The following is a 17,833-nucleotide window of genomic DNA, read 5'->3' as shown; positions in this document are numbered from 1 at the left end:
AAAAAATGATATTTTCTACTTTTTGTTCTAAAAAAAATCCAATAAACTCAATTTTAGTCATACATTTAGGCCAAAATGTATTCGGCCACATGTCTTTGGTAAAAAAAATGTCAATAAGTGTATATTTATTGGTTTGCGCAAAAGTTATAGCGTCTACAAACTAGGGTACATTTTCTGGAATTTACACAGCCTTTAATTTATGACTGCCTATGTCGTTTCTTGAGGTGCTAAAATGGCAGGGCAGTACAAAACCCCCACAAATGACCCCATTTTGGAAAGTAGACACCCCAAGGAATTTGCTGAGAGGCATGTTGAGCCCATTGAATATTCATTTTTTTTGTCCCAAGTGATTGAATAATGACAAAAAAAAAAAAAAAAAAAAAAATTACAAAAAGTTGTCACTAAATGATATATTGCTCACACAGGCCATGGGCATATGTGGAATTGCACCCCAAAATACATTTAGCTGCTTCTCCTGAGTATGGGGATACCACATGTGTGGGACTTTTTGGGAGCCTAGCCGCGTACGGGACCCCGAAAACCAATCACCACCTTCAGGATTTCTAAGGGCGTACATTTTTGATTTTACTCCTCACTGCCTATCACAGTTTCGGAGGCCATGGAATGCCCAGGTGGCACAAACCCCCCCCAAATGACCCCATTTTGGAAAGTAGACACCCCAAGCTATTTGCTGAGAGGCATGGTGAGTATTTTGCAGCTCTCATTTGTTTTTGAAAATAAAGAAAGACGAGAAAAAAAATTTTTTTTTTTCTTTTTTCAATTTTCAAAACTTTGTGACAAAAAGTGAGGTCTGCAAAATACTCACTATACCTCTCATCAAATAGCTTGGGGTGTCTACTTTCCAAAATGGGGTCATTTGGGGGGGTTTTTTGCAACCTGGGCATTCCATGGCCTCCGAAACTGTGATAGGCAGTGAAGAGTGAAATCAAAAATTTACGGCCTTAGAAATCCTGAAGGCAGTGATTGGTTTTCAGGGTCCCGTACGCGGCTAGGCTCCCAAAAAGTCTCACACATGTGGTATCCCCGTACTCAGGAGAAGCAGCAGAATGTATTTTGGGGTGTAAATTCACATATTCCCATGGCATGTTTGAGCAATATATCATTTAGTGACAACTTTGCGCAAAAAAAAATAAAAAAAATAAAAAATTGTCTCTTTCCCGCAACTTGAGTCACAATATAAATTATTCCATGGACTCAACATGACTCTCAGCAAATAGCTTGGGGTGTCTACTTTCCAAAATGGGGTCATTTGGGGGGGTTTTGAACTGTCCTGGCATTTTATGCACAACATCTAGAAGCTTATGTCACACATCACCCACTCTTCTAACCACTTGAAGACAAAGCCCTTTCTGACACTTATTGTTTACATAAAAAAATAATTTTTTTTTGCAAGAAAATTACTTTGAACCCCCAAACATTATATATTTTTTTTAAAGCAAATGCCCTACAGATTAAAATGGTGGGTGTTTCATTTTTTTTTTTCACACAGTATTTGCGCAGCGATTTTTCAAACGCATTTTTTGGGGAAAAAACACACTTTTTTACATTTTAATGCACTAAAACACACTATATTGCCCAAATGTTTGATGAAATAAAAAAGATGATCTTAGGCTGAGTACATGGATACCAAACATGACATGCTTTAAAATTGCGCACAAACGTGCAGTGGCGACAAACTAAATACATTTTTAAAAGCCTTTAAAAGCCTTTACAGGTTACCACTTTAGATTTACAGAGGAGGTCTACTGCTAAACTTACTGCCCTCGATCTGACCTTCGCGGCGATACCTCACATGCATGGTGCAATTGCTGTTTACATTTGACGCCAGACCGACGCTTGCGTTCGCCTAAGCGCGAGACAAGGGGGGACAGGGGTGCTTTTTTTTTTTTTTTTTTTTTTTTTTTTCTTTATTATTATTATTTTTTTATCTTATTTTTAAACTGTTCCTTTCATTTTTTCTTTTTTTTTTAATCATTTTTATTGTTATCTCAGGGAATGTAAATATCCCCTATCATAGCAATAGGTAGTGACAGGTACTCTTTTTTGCAAAAATTGGGGTCTATTAGACCCTAGATTTCTCCTCTGCCCTCAAAGCATCTGACCACACCAAGATCGGTGTGATAAAATGCTTTCCCAATTTCCCAATGGCGCTGTTTACATCCGGCGAAATCTAAGTCATAAAATGCTCGTAGCTTCCGGTTTCTTAGGCCATAGAGATGTTTGGAGCCACTCTGGTCTCTGATCAGCTCTATGGTCAGCTGGCTGAATCACCGGCTGCATTTTCAGGTTCCCTGTTGAGACAGGAGAGCCAGAGAAAAACACGGAAGACGTTGGGGGGGGGAGGGGCATTCCCTCCCACTGCTTGTAAAAGCAGTCTAGAGGCTAATTAGCCGCTAGGATTGCTTTTACATGAAAGCCGACCGCTGGCTGAAAAGAATGATACCAAGATGATACCTAAACCTGCAGGCATCATTCTGGTATAACCACTCAAAGTCGTGAATGGCGTACCTGAAGACAAAAAAATGGTTAACAATAAAGCACAGTAAACGGTAAGGTATAAAAAATTGCAGACCTGAAAAGCAAACATGATAAAACATAATAACAATAAAACATTGCAGAATAGAATACAGTAAAAAAGAACAGAACAATAGAGAGAGAGAATAGAGAGAGAAAGAACAATAAAACGACAACTATTTTTTTTTTATTTTATATTTTTGTATGTTTTTTTTTTTTTTTTTTTTTACACTTTTTTTTGTAACTAACTTTTATAACTGTAACCGGTTCCAGGTTCGGGTCTCTCAAAATGCGATGGCATCTTGGGAGACCCTGTGAAAGTGTGCCCTAGTCTGTGCAATGCTGTACCCTACGCTAATACTCAACTAGTGTATGGTAGCGTTCAAAACATTCACCAATGCAAAGACCAGGATTGTCAGGACAGGAGGGACAATAATAGCGGGTGTCACGTCTATATCCGCGCTTCCTGCAGACACAACATCTTTTTTGGGGGTTCGTTGGGTAGGGGTACTCGGGAGGACATAAAGAAAATGCCTCTCATGCAGCCGACTGCATTTGGTTGGGGATGTGAATGGGGGAAGTACGGGCGCTGCAGAAGCGGTGTGTTCCCAATTAGGATTGGCGAATGCAGCAGGAAGGGCACTATGGGCACGACGGGCCTGTGTTTGTCTTCTTGGTGGCAGTGGGACACTACTTGTGCTTGCCACCTCACCAGCTTGAACTGCACTTATAGGACTCGCCACGTCACCAAGTGTTACTGCAGTGCTGGTTTGACTACGACCGGGGTGTACTAGGCCGCTGGTGCTTGCCAGTTCACCAAAACGCTACCAAAAAAACTGTTAGCGATCGCAGGGATCAGGCCTGACTCTGCGAACGCTGCAGTTATGCGTTTAGTGTTTTGTAAGTGTCAGTGATCGATCGATACTGCACTTGGGTGGGCTGGGCTGGGCCGGGCGGAGGGGCAAAACGCAGGTGCTAGCAGGTATCTGGGCTGATCCCGCTAACACTGCGTTTGTGGGAACCCTAAACTGCTGGGGACGCTAGTATAGATCTGATCGGATCAGATATTGATCAGTTCAGATACTATACCACTAAGGGAGGCGTATGCTGCGTGCGTGGGTGTTAGCGGTACTGGTGCTAACCTGACGCTGCCTGGGGCTGGTGCTTGCCAGTTCACCAAAACGCTACCAAAAAAACTGTTAGCGATCGCAGGAATCAGGCCTGACTCTGCGAACGCTGCAGTTATGCGTTTAGTGTTTTGTAAGTGTCAGTGATCGATACTGCACTTGGGTGGGCTGGGCTGGGCCGGGCGGAGGGGCAAAACGCAGGTGCTAGCAGGTATCTGGGCTGATCCCGCTAACACTGCGTTTGTGGGAACCCTAAACTGCTGGGGACGCTAGTATAGATCTGATCGGATCAGATATTGATCCGATCAGATACTATAGCACTAAGGGAGGCGTATGCTGCGTGCGTGGGTGTTAGCGCTACTGGCACTAACCTGACGCTGCCTGGGGCTGGTGCTTGCCAGTTCACCAAAACGCTACCAAAAAAACTGTTAGCGATCGCAGGGATCAGGCCTGACTATGCGAACGCTGCAGTTATGCGTTTAGTGTTTTGTAAGTGACAGTGATCGATCGATACTGCACTTGGGTGGGCCGGGCGGAGGGGCAAAACGCAGGTGCTAGCGGGTATCTGGGCTGATCCCGCTAACACTGCGTTTTCGGGAACCCTAAACTGCTGGGGACGCTAGTATAGATCTGATTGGATCAGATATTGATCCGTACAGATACTATACCACTAAGGGAGGCGTATGCTGCGTGCGTGGGTGTTAGCGGTACTGGCGCTAATCTGACGCTGCCTGGGGCGACGCATATCACCGCCGGGCGATCGGGGGGCTAAACCTTTATTCGGTAATAAACGGCGGGTGCCCTGACACTATAAAAAATAAACGAACTAACCAGCGTCACCCGTAACAGTTATACGGTGATCAGTGGTGAAAGGGTTAACTAGGGGGCAATCAAGGGGTTAAAACCTTTATTAGATAGTATATGGGGGTCCCTGACGTTATAAAACGCTGACGGCGAACCTAAATATTTACGTTCCTAACTAGCGTCACCAGCGACACTAATACAGCGATCAGAAAAATGATCGCTTAGTGACACTGGTGACAGGGGGTGATCAAGGGGTTAAAACTTTATTAGGGGGGGTTAGGGGGGTATCCTAGACCTAAAGGGGGGTAATACTCACTGCCCTAACACTGTAACTGTCACAAACTGACACTATGCAGTAATCAGAAAAAAAAAAAAAAAATACTGCTAATGTCAGTTTGTGACAGGGGGGGGGGTGATCGGGGGGGGATCGGGGGGCGATCGGGGGGGGATCGGGGGTGTAAGGTATGCCTGGCATGTTCTACTGTGTGTGTGTGTGTTGTGTGCACTCACATGTCTTCTCTCCTCGGCGCTGGGACGGAAACTGCCAGACCGAGGAGAGATGACATCACATCCTCTGCCTGTGTGAAACTACACACAGGCAGGGGAGGATTCCTATTGGCTGGGAGCGATCGCGAGGGGGGGGCCACGATCGGATGGTCTCCCCCTCGCCTCCCGACGCTCCTAGTCAGATGCCGACCGCCGGTGGCACCGGGGGGGGGTCCGATGGGACCCCCCGCCCGCGGGAGTCAGATCACGTACAGGTACGTGATTCTGCCTGCCCGTGCCATTCTGCCGACGTATATCTACGTTAGGCGGTCGGCAAGTGGATAAAAAAATTTCCCATATTCTTACTCCCATCCTGACAAAATCATTTAACTCCCTACTTAACAAGCAATCTTTCCGACCGGAAACTTTAACAGCAATAATTTCAATGATCCCTAAACCTCAGTCTCATCTTGTACTAACTTTAGACCTATATCCTTATTAAACCTAGATATAAAACTACTAGCAAAAGTAATGGCGTCTCGTCTTAATAATATAATTGGTTCATTAATAAGCAAAGATCAAGTAGGTTTCATCCCTTTACGACAAGCAGCAGATAATGTCCGTAGAGCATCATTATTGATTCAAGCAGCTAAAACAAGGCAAATACCTCTGTGTCTCCTGACATTAGATATCAAAAAATCATTTGATACAGTGACATGGCCCTACTTAAATTTCACTCTACAAAAATGGGGCTTTGTCCTCATTTTCTAAGCTGGGTCACTTCACTTTATAATAATCCCAAGGCATATGTTAAATATACAGGATACAAATCAGACATGTTTGACATAAATAGAGGAACACGTCAGGGTTGTCTTCTCTCCCCAGTTTTATTTTCCTTACTCATTGAACCTCTTGCGCAGGCTATCCGTACAGACCCCTCAATCAAGGGCATAGATTTAGCAGGCCGTCAACATAAATTATGTCTATTTGCTGACGATATATTAATTTTTATGTCTTCCCCTCATATTTCTGCTCCCAATCTTATAAGCAAACTAGATCACTTTGCCCAAATTTCTGGACTAATTATAAACTCACAAAAATCAACAGCTTTAAATGTCTCTTTACCCCCGCAAACACTACAACAAGCTTAAACATCTCTCCCTTTTACATGGTCAACGTCTCACCTCACATATCTAGGCATTACTCTTACCCCCAATCTATTTGATATCTTCTCTGCTAACTATCCTCCACTACTATGAAAAAAAACTAATTTTCTTAAACAATGGTCCTCTTTGCCAATATCATGGACTGGTAAAATAAATGTAATAAAAATGACTGTTTTACCTAAAATGTTATATCTCTTTCGTGTATTACCCATTCTTATCCCGGCATACTTCCTTAGGAACCTACAACGTAAAACACAAGCATTCATATGCAGCTCCTTAAAATCTCGCTTACCTACCCACACTCTTTATCTTTCTAAACTTAAAGGAGGATTAGGTTTCCCTAATTTTACTGATTATTTCCATGCAGCACAAATAGCACATATTCCTAAATATCACACAAAACACCAGATCCCCCTCTGGGTAGCGATTGAATCAATCGACTGTGTTCTGATCTCCATACAAAATCTAATATGGTCTACCTCTTCTGACCATAAAATAATAAAAAATAGGATTACTAAACATACAATTGCTATATGGGATAGATTCAAAGTAATCAAAAGACTACAATCTCCGCATATACCTCTTGTATCATTTATTAGAAATCCACTTTTCTCTCTGGCTCATACATCTCCTAAAACTTTTAAAAAATGAATTTCTGCTGATTTAACACAACTCTATGACCTAATAACGACCACTTCACTTAAAACATTTCCTGAAATATGTGAAACCCATCAATTTCCAGATTCAGAACTCTTTCGTTATCTACAGAGCAAAAAAAATTTTATGCCATTTATACAAGGTAGAGATAATCTATGTGACATAACGCATTTTGAACGTATTTGTAAACATGACCCCCACTCAAAGGGGCTTGTGTCAATGTTGCTAGTCACCTTAATGCTTTGCCTGATACAAAAACACCCCCTATGTAGAAAAATGGGAGAATGATCTTGGTTTTCACATGGACTCATCCAAATGGGATAAAGTCTGGGCCAATGCCAAAATATCTTCTCATAATGTAGTGCCTTAGAGGCGAACTATAAAGTACTTATGCGTTGGTATCTGGTCCCTGTTAGGATCGCAAAATATGTTTCACAATACTCTCCACTTGGCTGTGGTGATCTAGGAATGCATTTTCATACCTTTTGGGATTGCCATATAGCAAAAATTATTGGAAAGAAATATTCCTATGCTCTCTAAATTATCATCCCAGATCCGACAATTGCGCTTCTAAATTTAAAGCCTACCCAAATCTCCTATACACAATTTAAACTTCTTCTACAAATTACCACAGCTGCAAAGCAGACCATCGCCAAAGTGTGGAAGTCCTCATCATTAATGCTTTCTGAAACTATGAATAGAATACATCAGGCCATGATCCTCTCGAAAACAGATGCCATATCCAACGATAACATACCTAAACTTGAGAAAATTTGGAGTCCATGGGTGACCCACTTTCTTTCACCTAATTTTGACACTTCTTTACTAAGACCTTGGTAACTATATAACTTTGTTTTGAATAACTGATAAAAAGATACTATGTACATATTGTTACTAAGAAATCCCCGGAAACCTCTACTAATCCAGACTTTTTTTTTTTTCTTCTTATCGTTACTTTCCTTTAATTCTCTTCTTTTCTCCTTATTCTATCCTGTCTTCTATTTATTTTTACATAACGAAATGGTAGCAAAACATTCACTTTTATAATGTTCAATTATAATACAATAATAGATAGTAAGCTCTAATGTCCTATTATAAATAACTGAATCACATAGTAATTAATATTATTTCTTTATTACATATTACTCAAAGTTAAAAGTTTAACAACTTTTTCATTTTTTGTTGCTCTTGATTATATAATTGTTAAAATTGATTGTAACACCTTAGTCTTTCTAAAACATATAGCCTATTTAAGTCCTTCATTGCTTGTAACTACAAGAAATACTAAGATCTGATATGTAAATTCAACTAATGCAACCATTTAATGTAATCAATATTTTGTTAATTGTACCAATGTTTATATTTTCAAAATCAATAAACAAATTTGACAAGAGAAAACAATGCATTAAAAAGTAAACACGTTTTCAAAAGGTTAAAAAACATTAAAAATAGTAAAAAAATGTAGAATAAATAAAAAAATACACCAACCATCCCACCCCTATTCACACGCATCATTTTTGTGTGAGGGTACAAAATTTCATATGCATTATGGCTCATTGGATTGCATAAATGCATTAGGTTTTCAAAAGGCTGTCAACACATCACACTGCAAGCAAAAATTTACAAGGCCCAGTTACAGCTTTATAGTGCATTAGTGTCAAAACTAATAGGCTCTCAGTGCCCCTTATTGTGTTTAGAAAACAAACTTAACTTGACACTTTTTTGGGGTACCATTCAAAACCAATGGCACTGCAAACTGCATTTTTTGAATTATCATAATGCATAAGTGTGAAGCCATCCTCAAGGTTTTTAGCTTACCCCTTTGCTGCCAGCTCCCACTGGCCCTTTAATGGGTTCTTAATACTGCAGGCATTTCTTAAGCCTCCCAATCATATGACCACTCTGATTGGTTGTCACAGTGGACTGGAAACCCAAGCTAATGAATCCTAATGTAAACAGTGACCGGGAGCTCTTGGTGACAGCTTGGCCATAGTGCTAGAGGCACACTAATGATTACATTTCCAGCACAAAACAGCAATGCCAGCCAAGTACATATATGTGCAGGCATGACATAAAGCCTAATGTCATGCCACAACATATATATGTATGACATTTTTGGTTATACAATACATACAATATACTTTAATGCTGAAATCCAAATATTATCTTTATTGCATATTTATGTAGTCTGGCCAGTGGTGCCTGTGTCTTGTCAGCCACGTGGCTTGGGCCAGTGGTGTCACTATGGGGGTGTGGACTGCACCCGGTTTACACCCGTCAGAAGGGTGACACCGGAGATTTTTTTTGGCCGATGACCACCTCCAGCGCTATCCCCTTATGCGCCGCTCACTGCTTTTACTTCTACACAGAAGCCATGCTTATGTGTGTACAGGTGACAGCACCCCCCTCCCGGCGGTGCACACAGTCCTTTCTTCCCAGCAGTATCTCTATGAGAGAGGGAGAGGGCAGGGGATGAGCACGACAGCTCTACTATCCCGGGGTCAGCTATACTATCCTGTCACTCTGCCATCCTGGCAGCAGCTTATTCTAAAGTCCATGTGTGCAGAATGCACACCCACTGTAAGTTGTAATTGCTCTTTGGCAGCAGCTCCTCTGTCCTCTCTTCTGGCCTGTGAAGCATGCAGGACTTAACTTTGCACCCTATACATAGAGAATTTTTAAACCTTGCACCCTGTACATAGCGATCCTTGCACCCTGTACATAGAGAACTCTTGAGCCTTGCACACTGTATAAAGCAATCCTTGCACCCTGTACATATATGTAGCGCCCTGCTTCTGTTGACTAGGCGCTCGCATGTAAATTTAGTTTTTGGCTGAGCTGTAACCAGCTCAGATTGAATGTATATACTGGATCTGTTCTGGAATTGACTTGGTTGTGCAGTTCCCACTGTTGCCAGTAGGTGTCACTGGTACCACAGGACAGTGTGAGAATAACAAATATTCTTTTTTCAGAAACAGCCCAGTAGGAGGTTCCTGTCGCTGTGCTTTCTGGGAGAGAGTATTTATGGGACAGATGCCATGTGATGAGGGGAGTCCTGACCTCGTGGCCCTCCGGGCCTGGAGGCTACATCACTGCAGCTGTGCAAGTAGGCCCAGAAGCCTGTCTGGGGCCTACTACCACAGAGGTGGTCCTTAGGCTTAGGCTGTCTTGCCTGCTAGGAAGAAGCTGAGCCAAGCTGAGGAAATTCAGGGGAGGACCCTTGCTGGAGAGAGCCAGGATGAAGGCTGGTCTCTCAGAAGGGCCTGGTAACTTACTTGGAGGACGCACCTATCTCTAACCTATCCTCACAGTACTGCCAAGTTAGCTTAAAGGTTCTGGTACTGTGAAGAAGCTGTTCTACATCTAAACTACCTACACACAAACACACACACCTGTACATATGGCAGCCCCCCTCACACACACCTGTATATATGTCCCCTCCACACACACAGCTGTATATATGTCAGCCCCCCACACACACCTGTATGTATGTCAGCGCCCCTCACACACACGCCTGTATATATGGCAGCCCCCTCACACACACTTGTATATGTCAGCGCCCCCACACACACACACTTGTATATATGTCAGTGCCCCCCACACACACACACCTGTATATGTGGCAGCCTCCCCTCACACACACCTGTATATATGGCAGCCCCACATACAGAAATCTATACACACACAAGCCTCTGGCCCCTCCCTGTACACAAACCTCCCCCCTCCCTTACCTTCACAGCCCCTACTTGTAGCTTCCTACCTGGTCCCAGCTCGTTTTCACAAAGCTGACATGTTGCTGAGAAGCATAGTACAGGCAGATCACTGTCACACAAGGGGTGCACATGCACATAGTAGCCAGAGGTGCCAGTAAAGAGCTCAATGTCTAAGTCAATGACACGAGAACAGCAGAAACTGTGACATCATTTCTGTACTGCACAGGATGGATCCCCTTCACCCGTACTGCCTTCTTCTGGCCCGGGCGGGCCCCCTGGGAATGAGACGCTGGTTGTTTGGATGTCAGTGGTTGCTAGCTCCCTAACAACCAGAAGCCCTGGGCAGGAAGCTTTCACATTTAGCAGCAGTAATGCCGCATACACACGAGCAGAATGTCCGACAGAAAAAGTCAGACGGAAGCTTTTCATCGTATATTTCGATCGTGTGTATGCCTCACTGGACTTTTTTTTTTAGAAAATTCTGACGGACCTAGAAATAGAACATGTTCTAAATATTTCCGACTGAACCAATTCCTATCGGGAAAACCGCTCATCTCTATGCTGTTCCGATGGACCAAAAATGACGTATGCTCTGAAGCAAGTAAGAGACGGAAGCTATTGGCTACTGGCTATTGAACTTCCTTTTTCTAGTCCCGTCGTACGTGTTGTACATCACCGCGTTTTTGACGGTTGGACTTTGGTCGGACTTTGGTTTGACCGTGTGTGGGCAAGACCCTTGAATGGAATTCCGTCTGAGTTCTGTCGGAGAAACCTTCGGAGTTTATTCCGACGCCAAAACGGGTGGTGTGTACAGGGCATTATAGTATTTCTGCTAAATGTTTCACTTCACAATGCAGCTGGAAGTTCGCACCAGAATCTCCATACACTTTGTACACAGTGCTGAGGTCTCCCTTATATTATTTCCCCTGCTGATTGTATGCAGTCAGTTTATAATGTTAAGCTATTTTCTCTATTAGTGAATGTTATCTAAATCTTATGGTTAAATGTTCTTATGGCTATTTTCTCTTAGGATTGAATGTTAGTGAATGTAACATTTGTCCAGTGAAAGGCAGCAAATACAACATAGAAATTTACATTTCTTATATATTACAAACATTATGGTTTTCATTTGTTATCTTTGCTCTAATAATGATACATTCATAAAGTCCTTTTTTTTTTTTTTTTTTTTTTTTTTTTTTTATAAAAAGACCCCTAAATAATATGGGCATGTGAAAATGTCCCACTAGAATGGGAATGTGATGAGTATCAGTCAGATTGTGCATTGATGCTTAGGTGACTGTTTGGTAGTGTTGACATGATTAGAACATAAAGTATTTTTATTCATATGACACACCAAGTTTAATACATTTGTGGTGCCAGTTTCAGCAAATATCTCTAAATCCTTTAATTTGTTGATGTCTATAAGATAGAGAGGTAGGATTTGGGGATTAATATCTTGTATGGTACCAGAGAGTCCAAAAAAACTTTGGAATAATTGTTTTTGGGATTTAGTCAATTAGTGTATAATTTTATCATTCACTGTAGTAGTCAGCATTTCTACAGTGATAGCAGTAATCTTTCATGTGTCCACACCACACTGACTGCAGGGAGTCAGTCACTCAGTACTGCCTCCATTCACAACATGTCTTGTATTTTTTTCAATAAATACACAGTGTTGTATGGTTGGATGAGGTGGAGATTCTGAGGTCACCTTCCCTTCTCCCCTCTTTGTCTCATCAGAGAACACCTTTTTTGACCTTAACATACGCATACTTACATTGGTCCAGAGTTTCCCACTCTACAGCATCCTCGGGGGTCCTCTGAGCCCCTTGACCCCTGAGGAAGCGCTAGAGTATGAAATGCATTGGGTGGAGCTAAAGAGTGCTGAAGTCTTGCTGCCACATGGCTTTGCATGTGGCAGCCATCTTCCTGCACTCCATATCTGCTTGTCTGGAAAGTGACAGCCTTACCAATAGCAGCATCAAAAGGCTACTATCCTTAAAGGGACCACTCCTAAGAACAAGATGCTGCGATCCATCCATCTTGGGAAAATATCAAAATGCCTATATGCTGCCTATAATTCAAGCAGCCACATCTTCTGGTGAGTGTGGTATGTTGGTGGTGCTTATCACTGTGGAGAAGTGAGCCATCCGGATATATATGTTTAACAACTTGACCTCCAGAAGGCTTACCCACCCTTTTTTCCTTACAAATAGAGCTTTCTTTTGCTGGTATGTGATCACCTCTGTGTTTTATTTTTTGCTCTATAAACAAAAAAAGACCTGCAATTTTGAAAAAAAAAAAACAATATTTTTTACTTTCTGTTATAAAACATATCCGATAAAAAAATGTAAGAAATCTAATTTCTTCATAAATTCAGGTCATATTTTTGGTAAAAACAAAAAATCGCAATAAGCTTATATTGATTGGTTTGCACAAAAGTTATAGCATCTACAAACTATGGGATATTTGTATTTATTTTTTTCCTAGTAACGGCGACGATCAGTGACTTATAGTGGAACTGCGATATTGCAGATATTCTGACACTAACTGACACTTTTTGAGGACCAGTGACATTAATACAGTGATCAGTGCTAAAAATATGCACTGTCACTGTACTAATGACACTGGCTTGGAAGGGAAGTTAACATCAGGGGCGATCAAAGGGTTAACTGTGTGCCTAGCCAGTGTTTTACTACACTGTGGGAGGTGCGTTTACTATGGAAAGAGTTGGAATTTATTCCCTGCGAAGCAGGGATGCAAATTCCATCTCTTACCTCCTGTCAGAATGGCAATCTGCCTTGTTTACATCGCCACTCTGGCTCTCTGTCTAATGATCGGCAGGTTCCCGGAAGACATCAGGTACCGTGCACCCGCTGATTGGCTTTCGCTGCGCATAATCACAGCGGAGTTGAGTCGCCGGCAGCATGCATGCCCACCCCCCACCCAGAAGAAAAACTGCTATAGGGCAGTCCTGAACCAGTTACAGCAGACACATCCACATTTTTTATAAATTTAGATTTATGTTATTTTTATTTTTTTTACAGACTGGTCACACTATATATAGATGAACTGAATGATATATTACTTTAACACTAATGTCCCGTACACACGGTCGGACTCTGTTCGGACATTCCGACAACAAAATCCTCGTTTTTTTTCCGACGGATGTTGGCTCAAACTTGTTTTGCGTACACACGGTCGCACAAAGTTGTCAGAATTTCCGATCGCCAACCACGCGGTCATGTACACCACGTACGACGAGACTAGAAAAGGCCAGTTCAGAACCAAGCGCGGCACCCTTTGGGCTCCTTTTGCTAATCTCGTGTTAGTAAAAGTTTGGTGAGAGACGATTCGCGCTTTTTCAGACTCGTGGTTTTCAGATCGTTTTCTGCTGTTCAGTTTGTGCTTGTGGGTTTGTATCTGCTCTTCAGTGCGTGCAAGCAAGTACCATTGACTTGTCAGTGTGTTCTTGTGCGTTCGTTACTGTTTTTAAGGTCGTTCTTCACAGGCCTTGCTGTTTTTCAGTGCGTTCTGTTACTTCGTTCTGAGCAGCCAACCGTTTTCTAGCCATGTTGCGTATGCGTACTCCTCGTAGAGTTCGTGCTGTGCGGGGGCTTGGTGTTGGGGTCCTGACCTTGACACAAGTCCAGTCCATGAACAGGGTGGGGAGGAGTTCATGGACCAAGAATTGGTTGCTTTAGCGTGACCAGTTCTCTCATATGCCTTTGCTCTGTGAGATCAGTGAGAATAATCCTGATGATTTCAGGAACTTTCTCCGGATGACGGACCCCTTATTTCACCGTCTGCTGGCTTTGCTGACCCCCTATATCAGCAGGCAGGATACCTGCATGAGGCAAGCCATCACTCCGGAGCAGAGGCTCATCGCTACCCTGCGGTACTTGGCGACAGGAAGAAGTCTGCAGGACTTGAAGTTCTCGACAGGCATCTCCCCCCAGGCTCTGGATATCATTATCCCAGAGACCTATTCTGTCATCATCCAGGTCCTGCAGAAGGAGTATATGAAGGTAAGATTTTTATCCTTTAATATCACATTTTATTGTATTTAATGTTTGCTAATATCTTGTATTTCTTTTCTCATTTCCTAATTACCATGATTGGAATATGCAGTGAATGTCCCCTTTGTCCTCATGCATGCTGGATTTTTATGTAATTCATTTTTTAGGTCCTTCATACAGATTGTCCTTCACTAACCTCCCCAGCATGCTCTACGGGCCCTATATTCACCTCATGTAGTCACTTAAAACAATGTATTTTATCAGCTCCATAGTAGTGCTTTACCCCAAACACCCCCAAAATGTTTTGAAATGTTATTTTAGCTTTAAATTCAGGCAGAGTGGCAGAGGCTTTTTTTTGTGGTGTCCCCAAATCATTTTAGTAACCCTCCCTCCCCCAACTGCTAAGTCAGCTGATCCCATTTCTCTATCTATCCTCAATCATCTATCTGCTGACTTTGCCAAACCCATACACACTACAGCCATCTCTCAGATTTATGGATGAATTCCCCAAAGCATGTAGTGCAAGGGCCTGCCTGTATACTTTCAAATGGTACTGTTTAAACTTTTTAGATCCTATTATTATCTTGATAGGTAATAGCAGAATGTCCAAATGTGCTCAAATGTGTACAGTGTGTATTTATATCTTTGTATTATGACACTTCTTACCTGTCCAGTGGGCTGCCAATAGTGTAACTAAGGAGGGGCTGTTCCAAGTAATACCCTGTATTTAGGCATTCATCTCTCAATGAAGTGGAGAGGGTTACCTGTCCAAGATTTCCCCACCCCCCATAATGTTAGAAATGGCCCATGAGAGGGGGGGAGGGGGAATATGATAGGTGTACCTTATACTTTGGTGTTGTTAAATTCCCCTTAATAAATGCTATCTGGAGGTTGCCCCAGAATGTTTGTGCCTAATCTGCTTGCCATGTTTCTGAGCAAAAATATTAATTTTTATTTTTTTTCCTCAACAGTTTCCTTCCACGCCACAGGAATGGCAGACTGTGGCCTCCCACTTTGCCCAGCGGTGGGACTTTCCTAACTGCGGAGGGGCAATTGATGGGAAACACGTCCACATCATCCCACCACCCAACTCGGGGTCGTACTATTTCAACTATAAGGGGTTCAATAGTATTGTGATGTTGGCGGTGGTGTCGGCTAATTACGACTTCTTGTATGTGGATGTGGGGAAGAATGGCCGGATGTCCGATGGTGGAGTCATCGCCCAGACGGAGTTCTACAGGCATCTCCAGAATGGCAGCTTGGACTTGCCAGCTCCAGAGGACAATGTGGAAGGACTCCCATTCGTGTTCGTTGCTGATGAAGCGTTTGCGCTGGGGGACCATCTTATGCGGCCATTCCCGATGAGGACCCTCACCTTGGAACAGAGGGTTTTTAATTACCGGCTGGCCAGAGCCTGAATGCCCCGTACACATGGTCGGACTTTGTTCGGACATTCCGACAACAAAATCCTAGGATTTTTTCCGACGGATGTTGGCTCAAACTTGTTTTGCTTACACACGGTCGCACAAAGTTGTCAGAATTTCCGATCGACAACCACGCGGTCACGTACACCACGTACGACGAGACTAGAAAAGGCCGGTTCAGAACCAAGCGCAGCACCCTTTGGGCTCCTTTTGCTAATCTCGTGTTAGTAAAAGTTTGGTGAGAGACGATTCATGCTTTTTCAGACTCGTGGCTTTCAGATCGTTTTCTGCTGTTCAGTTTGTGCTTGTGGGTTTGTATCTGCTCTTCAGTGCGTGCAGTCAGTTCGTATCAGAGTTTTCTGTGTGATCTTGCCTGCTCGTTGCTGTTTTTCAGGTCGCTCTTCACAGGCCTTGCTGTTCTTCAGTGCGTTCTGTTACTTCGTTCTGAGCAGCCGACCGTTTTCTAGCCATGTTTCGTATGCGTACTCCTCGTACAGTTTGTGCTGTGCGGGGGCTTGGTGTTGGGGTCCTGACCTTGACACAAGTCCAGTCCATGAACAGGGTGGGGAGGAGTTCATGGACCAAGAATTGGTTGCTTCAGCATGACCAGTTCTGTCATATGCCTTTGCTCCGTGAGATCCGTGAGAATAATCCTGATGATTTCAGGAACTTTCTCAGGATGAGGGACCCCGTGTTTCACCGTTTGTTGGCTTTGCTGACCCCTTATATTAGCAGGCAGGATACCTGCATGAGGCAAGCCATCACTCCGGAGCAGAGGTTGGTCGCTACCCTGCGGTATTTGGCCACAGGGAGAAGCCTGCAGGACCTCAAGTTCTCGACAGGCATCTCCCCCCAGGCTCTTCTTTGTGGAGATTTACTGCTTGTGTTTGTTTGAGCTGACCCTGACAGAAATGTGTGGAGTGCAGAAAATGTCGTGATTGTGTAACCTTATACAAAGCACTGTTGGCTGTTATTTACTAAATGCAAAGACACTTTTCACTACAAGTGCACTTGCAACTGCACTGAAACTGCACTTGTAGTGCAAAGTGGATTTCCCCTTAGGAAATAACCCCCATTTTCTCATAAAACAACAATTACATCACCCCAAAAGTGTTGTAGCGTGAGACAATAATCCACACATTCTTGATGAACAATCTTTTTAATACCTGCACAATCACATGTGCATTTACCCAAGGTTTTTCTGACAAACCAACATGTTTGTTGTATAACAATTTTTGTGGTGTCATTATCCAAAATCAAAATGTGCATTTTATAGAAAACAGGCCTGTGTAAAACCCACAAGAAAGACACAAATCTTGATCTTACAAAGTTCACATTTGGTAGAACTGGAAGGCAATATCAGACATGAGTATTTAGGAACTGTGTTTGATATTGCGTTCAGATGGGGGGAAATCACCCCTGGAAAAGCCAAATTTGGAAGATGCACACAAATTTCCCAATGTCAACATGTGCTAGCTGCCATCACGGGGGATCAAGGGATGTGTTTTGGGGGAGAAAGCCCTTCCTCACCGCTACTTTATTATTGAGGAAGGGGTTGCACCCCCAAAACGCGTCAATTGATCTCCAGTGATGGCAGATAGCACATGTTGACACACTGTGTGCATCCTCCAAATTTGGCTTTGGGAAAAATCACAAAAACATTTCGCACATTGTAGCAGACAAAAGAAGAAAGTGATTTGGAGGGGTTTTAAACTCGCCCCAAAACATCAATGATGTTTTTATATTTTGGAATAACATCATTGATGTTTTGCTTGATGTTTTCCAATTGTAAATTACACCCCATGATCTCCCCGATCACGATCTGGGCACTTTCGGATGTGAAAGGATCTGGATCCACAACCTCACGATCACCTAAAAAGAGAGGAAACCCAAAATAAATTA

This window comes from Aquarana catesbeiana, linkage group LG01 (genome assembly GCF_042186555.1).
Source record: "Aquarana catesbeiana isolate 2022-GZ linkage group LG01, ASM4218655v1, whole genome shotgun sequence".
In the NCBI taxonomy this organism is placed as follows: Eukaryota; Metazoa; Chordata; class Amphibia; order Anura; family Ranidae; genus Aquarana; species Aquarana catesbeiana.
This window is presented reverse-complemented; position numbering follows the sequence as displayed.